Genomic DNA, 15,499 nt, shown 5'->3' on the forward strand with positions numbered 1-15,499 from the left:
ATGTAGTTAGTTGTGTGCGTGCGTATATATAAATTCATCTACATGCGACGGTCGAACATAAAACGTTTTTCCTTTGTATTTAAAAAGTGAAATCGAAATAAGTGTCTCAGGATCATTCTTTATAGACAAGTTGATTTGTGCTACCTAAAATACACCGGTTTTTTTTTCATTTCGGAACTGCCGCACTATAGTATATGTTTTTAATAACGGTAAATGTGTTAAGGACAAATTCCACACATACTTTCAATATTTTTCTTTGTTAAAGAGGTTAGGTCAGTAAAATGTACTCATGAAATTCAATCTTATTTTTAATTCCACATATGAACATTTTGTAGAATTCAATTATTATTAGAGAACATCATGAAAATTGTAAATTTTTATTTGCTGATGTATTTAATTAGTCTACTGTATATATGTAAATTGAACGACACAGCAAAATAAAACAAATTCTGCGTAAACAATTTAATATTTTACATACTTCACATGCTCATATGTTTTATGTTTTCCCTAATATGTGTTTTTTATCAAGATCGAGTGTAAAATACTTTTAGACATTAAGCGTATTTTGATTTTATACAAAAATCTTTATTTCTCCCATTATACATATCCAGATAGATGAAATACTCCGAAGATCTAATGTTATCATTTAAGTTTATAAACTTTCAACTTTTATAAATAGGAAAATTTTGTCTATTTCCCACTTTGAATTGAAAAGTTTTTAAATTCTTATTTCAATTTTAAACATGTTATCAAAAACTTACCGTCAATGAATAAAACATGATAAGATGTTTGGCGGACGAGTATTCAATCAAATCACTTTGATAACTAAGCTATAATTTTCGTTTAATGTCAAGTATAACTTTGTTTTTAGGTTTAAAATGCCTGAAAAAAGTTATTCTATTGAACATATACATATACCATATAAACAACTTTATTAGTATAAATATAGCGAACTGCTCACTTTGTGAATTGCCTTACGACACAGTTTATCTTATCCAATATGTTCGTACATAGCTTTTAAATTGAAATAAAATATAAATTAAATAGAGATAATAAAATAATAAAGAAATAAATTTAAAAACAAAATTATAATATTACAACATTAATGACTGGTAATTACGAGTATAAATAATATTTTATTATACGTAACGTGTCCTGCAACACAGACAAAAGTATTTTTTTGAGATCGTTACGCGATAGTTTTTCAGAAATTATATTTTAGAATTCTTTTTGTGAGTCTTTCAAATTTGTAAATTATAGTACCATATAATATACAATCAACCGTCCGATGTTCTGTGTACTTAACAGGTTGTGTTGGTGGTTTGTTTGAGGTACTATTCACATGTATAACGTATTCGTCGCACCCTATTTGTATGCTATTCATCAGGATCCTAAGCCCAACGACAATGAACGCAAACACTCCGTCTGATATTTTATTTGAAAGGTATTTATTCTAAATGTATTACATATATTTTCACGTAATGAACTATGTTAGGTATTCAATGAACATTTTTTTTGTGCCCTCGAATTGATATTATCTATCCGCACTCAAAATCAATATTTTATATGATTTATTTCATTTTATGTACTACTTTAACTACAGTTTTCGGTTGAACGCAACCGTATATAACACGTATAAAACTTAATTATTTTATTTTGGATTAGAATTCCTTATTCTAACAGTTTGATGAGTCCAGATTATAGATGTACGTGTATAAATAATTTTAAGTATTTAAATTTAATTATAAGTATATCAAATAAACAAACTAAGTATATGATGTGTAGACGAAAAGAGAAAAAAATGGACAGTTCTTCCGGTCTTCGTTAAAATTATCATAAAACCCAAAGATATATATTACGATATCGACTGAAAATACATTAGTTCACGTTTCATCGGAGTAGTATTTTGGGACCTACGAGACGGTCGTGCACACTTGTACACGATGTAAGTTCAGATCCGACGGAAATTACGCGCCGAGACGCATTGTTTGCACTAGTTACGGGATTTAGTCCGTAGTCGTCAACACGCTTGAGAAAACCACACGCGAAACGTGTGTGTATATTTATAGTGCGGTAGTCGATGAAGATGGTGCAGAATGATTTTCCCGAGGAACACAATAATAAAAGTGTAGTCCGAAGTCCGGTGGCGGACCAGACGAGAAACTTTCGCGCGCATCGTTGCCCTTAATGTGTACACGTAATGTTAAGTACAAGCGTACACAAAGGTTCTCATCTTTTCCTCGCTCTCTATTTCTATCACTCCGCTTACTTCAATACTTACTCCGCCACCGCGTACTACACGACGTTGAACTCGAACGTCCCTGTGCGAACACGTATACAAATACAATACGTCTGTCTACATGTAAATATCATGTAGTACACACATACGCGTATGAAATTATTATTATTATTATTCTTGGGTTTTTCGCGTTATTGCACGTACGTGTATGTAAAATATACTGCGGATACGGCGAAACGGGGGAAAAGTATAATAACAATATATATGGTTACGAGAGAACAAACAAATTTGTTTTTCGGGAAAAATAAAAATAAAAATCAATAGAAATCCCCGACGACGCCGGCGGCCGTGACGGCAAAGTATAATTTTATTACGGCGACGACTGTGTGCGTGCGTTCGCGCCCGTGCGCGCGTGCACTTAAAAATCGCCGTCGGTGTCAGTGACCGAAGCGTCGCGGCGCCCCGGGCTCGGTTCCAGAATGTCTATTTCCAAATAGTCGTTGCGGGGCCCCGGCGCGAAATCGTAAATGTTAGGTTTATTTTTAAAAGCTCTCGCCGCCACAGCCGCCCGACGACGGACTTACTCGCAGCCGCCGTCACCGCCCCTCCCGGTCGCCGGTCCCGTCTGCCCGTCCGTCCGTGTCGCGCGTATTACGGGACGGCCATCAGAGCGTAGTGGCACAACGGTAATATAACTCGTTAATCGCGAGGTGATAGTCGGGGAACGGGTAAATGGGTCGGAAGGCCCCGGTGGCCGTCGGTGGACGGGGTGGTACAGGCCTACCTGCGATCACGTTTTTCCTTTGGCCGGAAACGGGACCTTAACGATTTCTATCCGATGTGTAGTTTTATATAGTTTTGATATATATTTTTAATTTTTTCGCGTTTATTAGGGGTCTCATTAGAAGCATGTCGGGACGGTCAAGAATTTCCCGGGGTTATTTAGATTTTTTTGTGGCGTCACTACGTTGCTGGTCGACATTCTACGAAAAATATATGTTCTGTTCTCAAAAGTATTTTTTTCTCTAGATGTCATGATTTGTTGATAAACTCTAAATCTACAACATAAACGTCATAGTTTATGTTCTTTGTACCGTGCTTTTGCCATGCTGCACGTTAGATAGACAAAAGCAGTCAAACACGAGATGACGGTGTAATTTATGGTTCTATTTTTCTAAAATTAAGACAAACAATTTCGAAATTATTATAAAGAAAATGTAATAATCAAATGTTTTTTATGATTTTTTAGAAAAAAAAAATCGGCTTTCTAGTTATACTAGAGGACTTAGGATGAGACTTTCATACTTTTAGTTTAAATTAAAATCTGGCTACGAAAAGTATGTTAAATGTATTAGGCTTTTTGGTCTAAATGCATGAAAAATACTGCGTGCTCTGACCACCTTAACTAATAATACACACTATTTGATCACATGTTATAGATTAATTGATAACAAATGACAAACCGCATGGATTGTAAATATACTTTTTTTACGCACTAAATCGGATTATGAACATTAATTCGACTGGTTTTTTCCAAGGGCTTCAATGAATAGACGACCCTCTCCGCTTGCGTTATGTACTGTCTTCGATCAGACTCACGACGCAGTAGACCGTCTGTTATGCGCCGTGCGAATTTCTAGCGACGTGTTTGCCGCACGTATAACATGGTTTCCGTGCTGCTATTACTCCTTCCCTCCGTGCGAATACCACACGACCATATCGATTATTCATTACGATTTTATTTCACTTTTTTTTCTCTTTTTATTTATTTATTTCTCTGTCTACCTGAAATAAAATTCAAAAATAACAATAAAAAAAACCCCAAATCTACATTCCATAGAAATGTATATTGCCTACACGACTGTATGAGGATGACTACCATGCTATACATATACGTATACATAGTTTGCTAACGTTACGCCATGAAAAAATTATTTCCATTTCTGCTGCAGTACATCTATATACGTACGTATACTATACGTTCCATTGTATTGTAGCTATAATAAACTCGTATGTGACGTTTTCGGTCCGTTTTTGGCATGAACATTCGGCGGAACCGGCATACGGGGTGGTTAATTACGCTTACGTGGTACGTCGAACGGAATCCAAATGTACTGTAGTTAATAAAACAAAACGAAAAAGTACAGATTTTTACTATCGTTATGTTTTTCCGTGTTTATTTTCTATATATATTTCTATAGTATTGTTCGTATGAATATGTCCCAGGAAATATAAAACATATTGTATACAATTAAATATTTCTTTAACTATAAGATTAAGCTTTCTCTTAGAACCTTTTACATCTAGGTTTATTTTAACTTTTAACTAAATTTATACGTTTAAAGTATTTACGGGTAAGTTTCTTTTCAAATAATAACACTTTCAATATTTCATTATTGTACAGGAAAAAAAACAGTAATGATAAGTTGTTCTTTAATATTTAAAAAAAGTTAATTCTCCAACTTTAATTTTAGTAACGTTAATTATGAGGAAAACAAAACCAGATGAATAGCCGATAAGTGTTCCTAAACGGCTAAATAATAAACAGTGTTATAATTGTTACATCAGAATAACAACTCATACACAAAATTAAATTAAATGTCTACTTAAATAATTAATATAAACTTTCATCTGTACATAATACAGTATATTATGGATTACCTTTTTTTCTTCTATTTATAATTCATAGATATAACTATAAATACAACTTCATATATCATACTGTGATCCGATTTACAAAATGTTAAAAATCCAATTCATTACACATAAGTTTAGATGACTAAGACAGGAAAACTTTATAAATAATAAAAAAAATTAAAAAAAAAAAACTATGGATTACCATTGTAAAATATCACGAGTAATCGAAAATTAACGAAGTTCACATGAAAAGATGAAATAAAACTATTCTTTAGTTTTTCAAAGTTTTTTCTTTAGAAAAATATCTTAGTTGAATAATATAAATAATAATTTAAATGATAGGTAAATAAATAATAATGAAAACAAACCTTTTTTCTAAAATCCGAAAATTTGATTATTGATGTATATGTTACTGACAATATGGATAATTCAGGTATTTTGCAAAATACCTAGGCATTGTACAAAATGTCAATTTTTTTTAGGCAAAATATAAAATATTTTATTATATGTGATTATACTACTCATATTACAGACTAAATTTAATTTTTATCTATTATTATATTATTATTATTATATAAATATTTTACTTAAACTACTATTTACTGATTATAACATTTTGTAGAAAAGTGACATTTTGAAGTGCAAAAATGTTATTTTTAAGGCAATTACATTTTTTATTTTGACATTTGGACTAATAAACACATCTTAAAAATCCTTAGCCAATTATTGTGGATTGAATTTTTATCAACTCATTATACTGTTCATCAGATAAAAAACTAATATTAGTGGCCAAATTTTTAAAAAAATTTTGTAGTTTGTTATAAAAATTTGACTTATACATATTACATATAAATCGTATTCATAGTTGCAACACACACGAAAATGAATACAAAAATGTCGATATTGTAATAAAATTATTAATACGTTCAATATTGTACTTTAGAATTATTATTATAGTAGTAAAAGAATATTAATCTATGTTGCGTTAAATCGTGTACGCACATTTATGAAAAACGATAAGTAAAGTCCTTGGTAATAGGCGAAGCCCAATTTTGTTCATTCTCATCATATCGTCTACTTCATGTTTGGCATTATACATAATACTTAGGCAAATCTCGTATATAATTATGTATTATGTATATTGCCGAGTGAGTTTTGGCATTTTATATAATACCTAGGCATTTTGCAAAATATCGGATTATCCATATTGCCGGTAACATATACATACAGGTGACTTCTTTAAAAGTTAACACCAAATAATTTTGTCTAGTGACATTGGATTGAAGTGTAGTATTTTTAAATAGTTAGGGTTGGTTGAAATACACATTTTTTTTAAAACTTCCAAATGTATAACCCATTTATTGTGCGCATGTGCAATACAATTTGCATTTTTTTTTTATAATAACACCTACTACCAACAAAAGATTTAGATAGACCGAATATTTTTAAGTCAATTCGATCCTATATACCATAGCTCTAAAACCAAAATTAACTAAATTAATTTAATTAAATTAAAATTATTGAATTATTCAACAATCATCCTAGAATTTTATAAATTATCATGCGATTTCGCAATTGTTTTTGTATTCTTAGGTTTACAGACATTATTCAATCATTTAAATTGATTAGATAGTTAATGGAAATTATTTTACACAAATAAATAATAGATATTGTTAAAATTATAAAAATTATGTTCATTTGTTTAATTTTCCTTAATAAATTAACTAACAGTTCGTGTTTAGACGTCGTACTGTTCACACGTTAATTGTTATGCGCTCCACTTTTATCTGCTTCCGATAGCATGCCATTGTTCGTGGCCAGTGCTCATCGCGGTACCCGTACCGACGGTAATGTATATTTTACCTAAACTCTCCTCAAACCAAACTGATATCACTTATCTATATAATTATGGATTTTTCTAATCAGCAACCAATTCCTATGAAAAAAAAAAAATCCCAAATCACCGTTTAATAAGCTGGTCTTTCCTACTATCATAGTAAATCGCAATCAAGTCATTAAGAATAACTCTCTGATAGTGAAAAAGTTTCAGTTGATGATTGGATTGTTATACCCCCAGTTTCTGACAAAAGATCGCTCGCCTCTTCTGGAAAATAACCAAAATCAAAACAACCGAATGAAAACATATTTAAATTGATCAATCGTTACTTAACTCTACAAACGGATAATGAACTCGATACGAAACCATTGATACGATTATACCGACCATATATCGTCCCCCTCCGATCTTCATCAAAACTGAAATTATTACGGGAGGCGATTTAAACGCTAAAATTTTCATATGGGGCTGTTTTCCCAACAATCACTTGGGAAAATCTCTTCACTCAGTCATCTCAAAAAACCAATACTCTTTCGTCTCACCAACAAGTCCTACATTCTGGCCCACCCAATAGAAACCTGGATATACCTGATTTCGTTACAGACAATTTTTAAACTCAAATTCACTAAGTAAAAATAGTGAAAATATTTGTGACATATCCCGTAATCATTCTCCCGTTATACTTACAGTTGATAGTATCCCTTCATTATCTACCAGACCTCCTCTCACCCAAGGATCGATTGTCTGGAAAATGTTTAAAATCAATTTGGATGACAGTATTGATCTCAAAATATTTCTTAAGTCTCATATAACTTATAATAAAATTGAAATAGCTGTCCAAAATTTCATTAAATCAATAACCAATGCAGTAATAAACTCTGCAACCCCAAACAATCCGCATCGAAGTGTTCCAAACGCTAATCTTCCTATAAGTCTTCTAATTAATGAAATATTACATGCCAGATCTGTTTGGCAGCGCACCTGCTATCCCAGCGATAAACTCAGCTATAATCATACTTCCAATAAGCTGAAAAAACTTCTCTCTAAATATAAATCAGAAAACTACGTCACATATCTCCAATTGTTAAATACCTTGAACAACTCTCTATGGAAAGCCACAAAAAGACTAACTAAAATCAAAAAGCTATATCCACCTCTACATAAATAAAATAATATTCTAGCCGAAACCAACGTTGAAAAATCTATTTCGTTTGGCAAGCACTTAGAAAATACTATTAAAAACCACCAATATTCAAGATCCTAGTCACTCAGATAAAGTCATACATTTTCTCTCGTCTCCTCTACCTATGTATTTTTCCATCAAACATATATCCCCAGGTGAAATCAGAAGCATCATCAAAAGACTCCCGATCGGTAAAGCTCCAGGTTATGATCTCATCAAAGTTTTAAAAAATCATTTTAGGAAAGGGAAATTATTAATAACATTTATTAATAATTCCATGTTTCAATCATCATACTTTCCTACCATCTGGAAAATTATTGTTATAATTTTCATGCCGAAAATTGATAGACCCAAATACTGGTTACTTCATATAGATCCAATAGTTTACTGCCTACCATAGGAAAACTTTTCGAAAAATGTCTCCACTAAAGAATCAGAACTATCTTATCTGAGCATAGTATTATACATAATACTCAATTCAGTTTTCGACCAAAAAATTCAACTTTACATCAAGTCTATCGTGGAATTGACATGATAGCTTCTGTGGTCGAAAATAAAATATTCTGCTCTGGACTTTTTCTTGACGTCACTCAGGCGTTCGATAAAGAATGGCATAATGGACTGCTTTTAAAACTTAAACAGTTCATGCCAGTACCATTATATCTAATTCTTAAATCATATTTAGAATACAGAAAATTCAAGGTTATACACGCCAATGATTTCCCTCCGCTGTACAACACCGAAGCAGGCGTCCTTCAAGGCAGTGACCTCTCATTTAACTTATACAATATCTTCACCGTGGACATCCCTAAGACTAACAACACACTACTAGTTACATTTTCCGACAGTACTGCTATACTTTTAAGCAATAATGATATAACTATAACTGCGCAACACCTCCAAAAACATTTAAATCTCATTGATAACTGGGCCAATAACTGGATGATCAGTATAGACGAAAGCAAATCCTCTCAAGTCACTTTCACTTTACGCTCCGGTATTTGCCAAACTCTTTTATTAAACTTTATTATACTCAAAAATAAAAGCATACCCGTCTAAAACGAGACAAAGTACCTAGGAATTATTTTAGATAAGCGCTTAACTTAGAAACCCCATCTCCAAACTAAAAGGAAACTCGCAACAGCAGACTCTAACCTTTTCCGACCCCTCCTTAAGTTTAAACTAAATCTACACATAAAAATGATTTTGTATAATGCAATGATTAGACCTGTCTAGTCATATGGAATTCAGATTTGGGAGGTGGCTAAATCCTCCAACATCCGACCCATTCAGTCTTTCCAGAATATTGCCCTACGCACTATACTCGTAACTGGTACTCCATGGTACATGACAAATCTTTCACTTCACAATGATCACAAAGTAAAAAATATCACAGATTATGGCAAAATCCATTATCACCGACTCTAAACTAAACTCAACTTTAGTAGTAATAATCCCCTCATTAAAAACATGACGCCACCGTACATCCCAGACAACCCCCTACGCAGGCTTAAACGTAATTGGAATCACGATGTGATCGTAATCTAACTAAAAGTTCGTAGGTGTCTCCAATGGTTGACTTCATTTAAAGTTGTTCTTAATGTTATGTGTTTATACTTCATCAAAATTACTAAATATGCTTGTTTATACAGATTGTTTCATATAAATATAAAAAAAATAACTAACATTTACGTCAAAGGTGTAATTCAGGTTAATTAATTCCTTAAGTTAAATTTAAATGATTTGATAATGTCTGCAAACCTACGAATACAAAATAAATACGCGAATGCATGATAATTCATACAATTCTGAGATAATTGTTGAATAATTCAATAATTTTAATCGAAACTATAATTCTTTGTCATTCAGTCAATTTTGGTTAGGTTAGAGTTATGGTATAAAGATATCAAAATCTATTGTTGAAAATAAGTTTGTTATTTAAAAAAATACAAGTTGTAATTCGCATGCACATAAAGGGTCAAACATTTAAAAATTACAAAAAAATATTTTAGTATTATAATAGTCTCGAACTATTAAAAAACACCCCACTTCATTTCAATGCTACAGAATTATTTAGTATTACATTTAAAAAGAATCACTCTGTTTGTGTGTGTGTGTGTGTGTGTGTGTGTGTGTGTGTGTGATATATTTAATATATACAACGTATGTATATGTGTGTGTTAACGATTATCAATGGTAGTCAAAATTATTAAATTATCATATATGTAATAAATTTATTTATAATTTAAATTATATTTTGATAAATTTAATAAATTTGACGTTACTAAGTATTTTTACAAAGTATACTGTAACTTTTTCTTATTAACAAATATAAAGTAATATTACTATCCAATAAGTAATTTACGTAAATATCAAATTAAGCCCTTATAAGAAGTAAATAAAGAAAACCAACTATATAATAACAAGGAATAATAATTCTTATTAGGTAATTTGCAGCGAAGTACCTTCAATTGAAAAAAATATATTTTATTGCGTTTTCTAAACAAATTATTGCTTAAAAATAGTTTTGTGAATTTTTGAATCACTGTCTCAAGAATTTCTGATTATATATTCAAGTGAAAACAATGTCAGCAATCTGAGGAATTGTATCCAAAGAAAATAGACTATTTAAGGTAATTATATAATATATCGCAAAAATTACATTAGTTTTATAATTTTTTATTAAACATTTTTATGCTGAGAACGGAGATACTTTTTGAAGGAATTAATTATCACTGATTTTTCATATACGGCAGTGACGCACGCAGGGGGGGATTAAGGGGTTGTAACCCCCCGAAATTTTCTCCGATGTCTAGGTTAAAATTTACAAATTTTACAAGTTTGAAATATGAAGAGCTAGTATTGAATACCTAGTATCATTGATTATAGAATAGTCTATTCTATTATCAATACTATTATTTAAGTCAAAATATATTAAGGATTTGCATAATTTTGTTAATTGTAAAATATGTTATATTTTTACATTGACCCCCCCCCTCAAAAAAAAAATCCTGTGTGCACCACTGATATATGGTACATATACCGGAAAAGTACAGACGTTTTAATCTGTTGTTATTTTGAAGGTGTGGGTCAATAGTAGAAAATGAACATTTCGTATTGTTTATATTTACATTTCCTGTAAGGTATTTAAATAATATGTCTTAAACATTGCAATATTTGTTTACAAACAATGATTTTTATATATATTTTGTTTAGGAAAGTAAAAATGATTCATTCAATGATGATTGAGTTAAGACTTTAAATGTGCTTTATATTTAAATGAAGTATAGAAAAACAAGGAAAAATTTCAAAAAATTAAAATATACCCGTTTTAACAATTTCCAGGCAATTTTTAGGTGTGCTGAACTTTACTCATAATCGTATTTAGAATGAAATTATTAATTATCATAGCTTTCAAATTTTTATATTAATAATAAGACAATACTGACTTTGGCCAAATTGAGTGAAGCGAAATGAATAACTCATCATCAGTCCAATGTCTTATGTTACTGTTGGCATTAAATTTTTTCTGATACATAGAATATGCAATTTGTTAATTGTTTAGTTGATAATACTGATCGATTGATAAATAAAATTATTCTTAGGATTATTAGCTTTTAACTTGTTGAAAATTGTACTATTATGGTATTAGAGTTTTACAGTTACCCACGATTTAATTTCATTATAATTATTGTAATTTAATTTTATAACAGTGTGGATTATATATAAATGTGCCAATGCATGAGTATAACTTAAACATTTCTTTGTTTATTGCCAAATGTTTTAACATGCAATTAGTCAAAAAATGATCGGATAATTGGATTAACAAACAATACTTGGATGTTACAACACTTAATTTAAAATTAAAAGTATTACGATTTTGTAATTATATAATGTAGATTGAAATATGAGATACAAATTACAAGTACTTATTAAACTTTTGTTATTATTATTCATTTGGCAGGTACTTGTTATATTAATTACATAATGAATAATTAAAATAAATATATTTAATAATAGTATGTTGATATATTGAATGTTTTTTACTTTGTTAATTATGAATTTATTTTTGATATGAATACAAAGACATTTTTTTATGGATTACATTGATTTTTGATAGAAAAATTATAATATTTGTATTATTTACTTACGGTATATACTCATACAGAGGCGTAGCCAGGATTTTTAAATGGGGGGGGGGCTAACCACTTTTTTGGATAGGTAAGGTAATAGAGGATATGAGAATTCACCCTTAACCCTCCCCCCCCCATCATCTACCACCAAGTTTCTAAACGTAATTCAAGCATTTTAGTATAGTTTTAAAAATATTTATTAACATATAGTTTATAATAATAATAATAATTTTGGTTTCAGTATTCAGTTACTTGCTCCACTCTGACAGCTGCATTCTCTTAGGCGAATTTCTGGCAAATTCAGTTATTATTTCACTTTCATCGAATTGCTCTTTTTTATTTATATTAGCCATAGCTAACCCATTCAGTCTGTTTTCCGACATGGTGCTTCTTAAAAAATTTTTTAAGCGATTAAGTGCTGAAAACGTTCTTTCCGGAGTAAAAGAGGTAACTGGTAACGTGGCGAATAATTGTAAAAGTATTTTAATGTTAGGTCGAAGATTGGTGCGATGAGAGAGTGAATCAAGAGCAGAATTCGGTTTTGGAATAGTCTTTTGACTCCATTCTTGCCTCTATATGAACAGGTCAGCTCTGATTGTAGATGAGGTATCATCATGGAGATCTTGGGCATATATTTTAGCAGCTTTTATAATATTTTTATCGTCATACATATTTAAATTGGCCGAAATAAGTCCTTCAATAACATAAATAACATAAATAAGATAATATAACATCAATAAGCCTTTAATTAAAACGAGCATCCATTGATTCAATTAAATAGTCAAGATACATTATACATATAAATACGGCCCATGGGGGGGCTATAGCCCCATTATCCCCCCCTTGGCTACGCCACTGTACTCATATAAGTTATATTTATTTTAAATAAAATAATATTTTTTTTCTTAATATTATAATATATACAATCTATATGGTCTATAAATAATTTTCAGATTTTAAAATTCTTCATTCTCTCTTATTAACTAAAATTGTTATCAATAGTTAGAGAAATGTATCTAAACAATTAACACACATTTTAGTGACCTATTACTCAAATATTAAATAATTATTTATTAAAACAGATTTGAATTTAGTGGTTAGCATAAATATTTGCCTACTAATTTTATATAATACATTTGTAGCTCTATTATATGTATCATATAAATATCATATAATATAATTATTACATTTATATATTTATATATTTATACATATTCGTAATATATTGCTTATGTATATATGGTAATAATAAAAATATTATTATAATCAAAAAAACTTAAACTTTTTCAAGTTCATTGTTTATTAAGGTTCGAAACTTTGAAATTCATACAACTGAATTATTAACAATTTTTAAAATTATTAATATTTCGTTTTTAGCATTTTGTTTGTCGTCTAGTTGAACTCTCGTTTAAAATACTGCGTGTCTATGTGCGTTTGTATTTTAGGTATAATGCCTTTACATATACCTTTAGGTAAATAGAACGCAGAAGGGGATGAAGGGTACAACCTCCGGTATTTTCGCACTGTCTGACCTTCTACCCCAAGACGCACCTGCGCAATGGATTAAAGTGTTTTGAACACGACAAGGACGGGAAAGTATCAATATTTTCCCATGGCTTTAACCGACGTCTTTGGGGTCAACAAACTCGAATGAAAACCGAATTTTTTTTTACAATAGCGTGGGATAAATTCAAAATTACTGTTCTCAGAAATCTGAAATTTCTAGGAGGGTAGCCTAATTTATATAGGGATAATAATATATACACATAGTATAGCGCATAATATATTATATAATATAAACTTTAACACTAAAACCATGCGCATATTATAACAGACACCGGGACGGCTGCATGTAGTATATATACATACTTTAATGCCCTATATTAATAGGTGAACAACAGGTGTAGTTTACGTTAGCCGTTTTAATGAGAAGTATGATCTGTTGGTAAATTTGAACACTTTCTTGTTATAAAAAGAAAATATACTCAGTTAATGTCAAAATTATAACAAAAAAAAAAAAAAAAAAATCCACAAATCGATTAATACAGCGTTTCTCAAACTTTGATATATCTATTAATATATCAGAAAGAACATTTTTTTCGTAATGTTAAATTTGACCATTCAATTATATCCAGTATATATTTTTACTTCTCAAATCATATAGAATGATTAAAGAACGGTCAACGCAATCATTTTTTGTTTACCTATGTATTTTATCAAATGTCAAATGTTTTTTCAAGTAGTAATTCCAGACGGACTCATATGACACAATCGTTTGCTGTCGTCATTTACAAGAAAACAACTAGGGAGGTCTGTTTGTAAGTGAAACGTGTTTTTTTCGAGAAGTAATCACACGCCTACAAAAACTCTAAAAAGCTACACGAAGCGACAAAAAAGTTGATTTTTTCACATATTTATGTATAAACATGAAATTACTATTACTAGTTCATACGTTTATAAGTAAAAACAATTTATAATCAATTGCAAGCAATTTTAAAATATAACTATCGCGAATTAAACTGTATAATATAACTGGGTTCGGCCTCTATTTTTTATTCTGAAAATATATTTTATTTATAATATTATATAAAATAAATACTAAACAATGACCTAATACAAAATTATTTCTTTTCAGCTTTAATTATTTATCATTCGTCGTGTCACACAAATTGTTAAAAAAATCCCTATAGTCAAAAAATTATTCAATAATAAAAAAAAAGTAAGTAGGTACAATTAAATTGTCCATCAGAAGAACGTACTGCCTACTGAATACTTTTACAAGTACACATTACAAATTACTTTATTTAAGTATTGTGTTAGAAAACAATCAACTGAATAATAAACTTTGTAATCATGTTTTCATGCGTACATTATTATCAACTACATTTTAACTCATTCAGAAACGACAGAGATTTCGTATAGCGACATTGAGTACAAGCAGAAGCGTATTAACATGTTTTCCGCTTGTAGGCTTGTGAAAAATTACCGTCCTCAATAACTAAAATATTAGATTAAGTTACAATTTATTTACTATAAAATATAAATTAATTAAGTAACAATTTTGATTTAAATAATAAAACATAATTTCTTAAGAGTTAACATTTTTTTTAATTAATAACTACAGAAAACAGATAAAATACATTCTTTAAACTTGGATATAATAATTATTAATTATATCGGTCTAAGTGGAAATTTGCTAGTAGCAAAATTGTCGATTAAATCTTTAAAAATAATTATTATTTTAACATGTCATTCTCTATTGATAACAATGCCAAAATGTTTAATTTTTCAACAGCTTAAGTTAGTTTTAGATATTTGAATAAAATATTAGTTAAATGACTAATTATACCACGTAGAGTAACTAAATTAGTCACACAGTACTACTAAGTCGGTTTGAATTAGTCACTTCTACCCCTCAATATTAGTCACTATAGAACTGTTAGTGCTACAAAAAGTAGAAGCTTTATATT

This window comes from Sipha flava, unplaced genomic scaffold, assembly GCF_003268045.1.
Source record: "Sipha flava isolate LNK unplaced genomic scaffold, YSA_version1 273_pilon_pilon, whole genome shotgun sequence".
NCBI classification, from domain to species: domain Eukaryota; kingdom Metazoa; phylum Arthropoda; class Insecta; order Hemiptera; family Aphididae; genus Sipha; species Sipha flava.